Source organism: Anneissia japonica, unplaced genomic scaffold, assembly GCF_011630105.1.
Source record: "Anneissia japonica isolate Jap-2015-1 unplaced genomic scaffold, ASM1163010v1 scaffold13654_len14934_cov157, whole genome shotgun sequence".
Lineage (NCBI taxonomy): Eukaryota > Metazoa > Echinodermata > Crinoidea > Comatulida > Comatulidae > Anneissia > Anneissia japonica.
This window is the reverse complement of record NW_022726128.1, coordinates 1-4,909: the sequence shown is the minus strand read 5'-3', so window position 1 is coordinate 4,909 and position 4,909 is coordinate 1.

The window sequence follows — 4,909 nt, the reverse complement described above, 5'->3', positions numbered from 1 at the left end:
ACAGGGTGGAAGTCTTATCACATCCTCGTAATCGTATGTCTTTCCCTTATCCATTCCAACCAAGACACAAGAGGAGGCACATCCTAGGCTAGTTAAGACACAAGTTTGTCAGCTATAGTTCGGTTATGACTGTCTAAAACTATCCATAATTTGTTACAAGTAAGTAACAATCTTCAAGAATCTGGTTGCTGTAACTAGAATTGGAGTTTCATTAGCAATTTCTTCGCGGTGAAAACAACACTTTATTACAACACCGGCAAACTGTCCGCCGCTAGTCGCCATGTTGTTGTTTACTGTTGTTGGCTGTACCACAACACGTGAAGTTATTGTAACAAAAACAATTTAATAGTAATCTAAAAAATTTTATTCTGTAATTAAAATTCAAACTATATCTAATTATAATTTTTTAATTGGTTTCTAAAGCAGTAATACGAATTTCACAAATAATAAACTACGTATCAAAAATACAATATTCGAACGAGTACAGTGACGTATGCAAAATGTCGTGTGCTAATCTAGCGCAAAGAACTTTCAATTTTGTAAGTTTAAACGTCATTTTCTCGTATTTGCAGAAGTTCTGACGGTCGAACTTTTTTTTTGGTGCTTTTAAATATTATTATAATAATTATCATAATGAGTAAAAGTATTAGGAAAATTTCGAAACGGGACTGAACGTTAGGATTTTCACCCCATGGCCTATGTACTTAAGTGGTACTTTAATGTTTCAAAACTGGGGGGGGGGGGAAAGCCCTTTTTACACCTTTTTTTTCACAGTTTTTAAATTCAAATATCAGTATCTCATTCACTGTTCCCCAGTTTTTCGTCAAACAACATTTTTCTGTCTTAAAAAAATCAGTTCTACAACATTTTTTCCTCCGGAGTCTGACTTTATAATAAGTTAATCAGTATTACTAAATTAAATACATCTAAATGTAACATTTTAAATTTAAAAAAAATATATATTTCAAACATATTTATACAGGATTAAAACATATCAGGTTGTTATATCCTGTTTTTCATTTTTTCATATGGTCCTATTTAAGCTTATACTTACACTAGGGATATAAAACATACATAATACATCACACTTTAATAGTTATTAAATTAGAATAAAGCAAAAATGGATCGTAAAAACGCGCTGCCAATAATTTACACGCACGCTAGATATACAGTTCAACATTTTAATTTAAACAATTGCTGAAAGAAACCTTGCTCAGTTTGAATACTGCGCGCACTGTTTAGAACGAGTTTGAAACAATGTTAACCGTGTGAGAACTCTACAAACCCGATGAATATTTTCACATAATATCAAAGAACTTAAATAGCAAAAGAATGAGCATTAAAATCGATGGAACATCTGCCCTCCCGCGAGCGGGTTAAAATTTGACCATTTGACTAAGTGGAGAAACTACAGGAAACAAACGAACCTGAGCGGCGCCTTTATTATTACTAGAGTCCTGATACTCTTAGGAACTCTAATTATTACTGATATATAGCGCCACCGCGCGGACGGAGTAAAATTCTTCTGTGTGTACCCACAATGCATTTCAAACGGATGTTCCACTATTTGGGAAGCTGCTCTATCTTCTGCTATTTATTATCTTTAATAATATTTACGATAATATAATACATAGGCCTACTCCAAGTATCGAAATGCACGTCATCGTGTCGGGATTCAATATTTCGACATTAATTATGTCAACACTATTCCTGATAAATATCAATTAAAACTTTACATCTCTGGATAGATGAATCTACATCAGTCGATCATTCCTGATGTTGACATAGGCCTCATTAATGTCGAAATATTGAATCCCGACACGATGACCTGCATTTGATACTTGGAGTATGTATTATATTTACTATATCTGAGATTAATCAGTGGACCTTTCGATAATATTTACCGTGACTCAAAATGAGCAAAACTGCGCACGCTGGTGCGAGACAAGAGACGGACCATAGAGGAACTAAAAATGGATGTCAGTTTGAAACATTATCTTGTAACGATTTTCTGTCTTTTATGTTTCGGTATTAATTCAGGTAAATACTTCGATATAACTTCTTATATTAATTTGTATTTTATTATATTTGTGTTGTATTCTTTCTTACAACTATAATAATGAACTTTTTTGATACAATTTATAACATCATGCCCCTACATAATTTGAGCACTGTATAATTATCTGATTTATATATACATACATTATATATTTATACATGTATATATATATATATATATGTGTATACACTGGTACCCATTGTAAATAAGAAATCAAACAAAGTTTATGTATCTGCCTCAGAATAAAGATTTTATTTTGTAATTTTCTGTGATCGTCATATTACAAAATAACTTGTTTTTGTTTGTTATTTTTGTTGAATTTTTAAATATGGACATTCTTTTGACACATTTCCCCTCACGGGCGTGCCAAAGGTCTAATCAAGGACCTATAGTCTATTTTATACTGGGGAGTAGCAAAGCAAATTATGATTATGTCACCTGAGATGCCCGGAAATAGTACCGTACTCATTCAGATTAAAATTTGAATATTTTATCTTGAATTTTAAATTTTTTAAATTTTGACAAATGAAAGGTCGCCCTGGCCGGCTGGGCACCCAACCCCTAGTGTATTAATATGATATATGTTATGTATTAACAAAGCCCTTTTGGATCACGGTGCAAGAGAAAACTACAGAATAAAAAATAATTACCATAGCAATCATTTGTTATTTCTATAATTACTATATAATTATAAATGATTGCTATAGTAATTATTATAATATAACTTATTATAATTATTAGTGTTAAATCATTGTGTTAATTAAACGTGTTTAATTATTGATTGACGACGAACACAATGCTATATCCCTGACGTCAATTTTTCCAAAAATTTCACAAATCAGGGCGCAAAAAAGCCAAAGACGGAGTTTTTTTAGCCAGAATGTAGTAACTAGCTATAGAACAGATATATCCATGCTCATGTGGCGTAACGCCTGCGCTCTCGCGCGGCGGTCCGCAGGGCCACCAACCCTTAGGGGCTCCTTTAGTTCCCCTATCCCATAAGGTCCAGTAGAGTACTCGCTCTATAGTTTTCTCTTGTTTTTTATCTAAAAAAAATTTATAAAATTTACTTGTTAATGTAACATAATTCGTAATTCAGCCTTGGCTGCCATGTTTTATGCTTTTGTAAATTTTGAATTTGAATAAAAATACCATCATATAATAGAAAATTCAGCTTAGTATAAGTGGTAAAATAATGTTGCTGGATCCGCCACTGAACTCATGGGTACACTTCCTTTCCCCCCCCCCCCCTCTTTCTTTCTACCTTTTAAGTCTTCACATTTTTTCCGGCTTGACTGGATCCGCCCCTGATGGAGATTCATGAAACGGCAGTGTGTTTACACTTCTTTGTAGCTTTTTCATTTATTGATTAATGTTATGCGACATGCGAAACACCGAATGAAAGTGGGGCATAGTCCAATGTAAAATAAAGTCAATACTAGTACACACATTAACTTTTTAAGAGGTATCATGCACGCAGCGCTTTCTATGCCATTTTTTTTTCTCTCACTCCTCTTCCTCCTTTCTATTTTTTGTGTGGCGTTTGCGGGGAGGGGGGGGGGGGGGTTGGCATACCGTAGTTAACGAAACCTCTGAGATTAATTGCCGATTGTAGCCCATGTAGGCCGCGAAACATTTTTGGAGGGCCGTGAAGCCGTCTTGAAATTGAAAAAAAAAATAACAAAGAGACATTTCATAGGAGAAAATAGTTTTTAATAAAGTCGCTTCATTGTTACAGCGAATGCGTCGCTTGCACACGCTGCTAAATTTCCATATGATGCGTGCTGTTTGAGATATAAGCGGTTTTTGTGTCTATGCCCCCTTCGGGAGCTAGACACTATGTTATCGTCTAGTATTAACCCTGTAAAATCGAGTAAATCCGGAGGAATGATGGGATGAGTCATGAGCTAAAGATAAAAATAAATATAAGACCTGTCCTAGAAAGATCACTACAGTAAACAACACCACACATTTCTTGATAACCGAATGGGCCAGATTAACAGAGCCCCACACCTCCCCCTCCCCCCACAAATAATGGTTGCGCCTTCGGTGCAATCTTTCTCATACTTCGCGCTCGTAACTGGGGGCCCACACCAACCATTGCCCCTGCCCAGCCTATCACATTTAAACGTCCATGTATGTTGTATTATTACATATAGGCCTACATGATTAAACATGGGCTTTTAATAATATGTATGTGGAATTTTATAGTGCGTGGATGGCGGATACGTGTTTCTTTAAATAATGTCTTGACTGTGTGTGATGTATATTTAACTGTATTGATGTGTAATTTTTTGTATTCTTTCATAATTCTGATTTTATCACTGTTACGTTTAGATCTTTCCAGCTCTTGCATAAAGTAGAATGTTGAACAGCATATCTATCGCGCGTATGTAAAATATTGGCAGCGTGCTTTACCATCCATTTTTGCTTTATTCGAAATTATTATTGAAGTGTGACGTATAATGTTTGTTTTATCTCCCTAGCATAAGTTTGAACAGGACCATATAAAAAAAAGCACTAACAACCACCTGATATGTTTTAATCCTGTATAATAATAATAATAATAATAATAATAATAATAATAATAATAATAATATTATTAATAATAATAATAATTTATTTGAACGTACACTTCAGTGGCACACATCGATTTGGCGGTGCGTTCAGAAACTACAAGTACTAAAACTTAAGAAATAAATTACAAGGATCATCAAGAAAACATAAACATAAAAGCAATGTTAAGATGGTAGATGGTAAAACAAAACAAGGTAAAGTGAATACTAAAGATAAAATAGTAAAATTATTGCTCATGCAGCAACATTACCTTGTTTAATATTAAACAAGAAT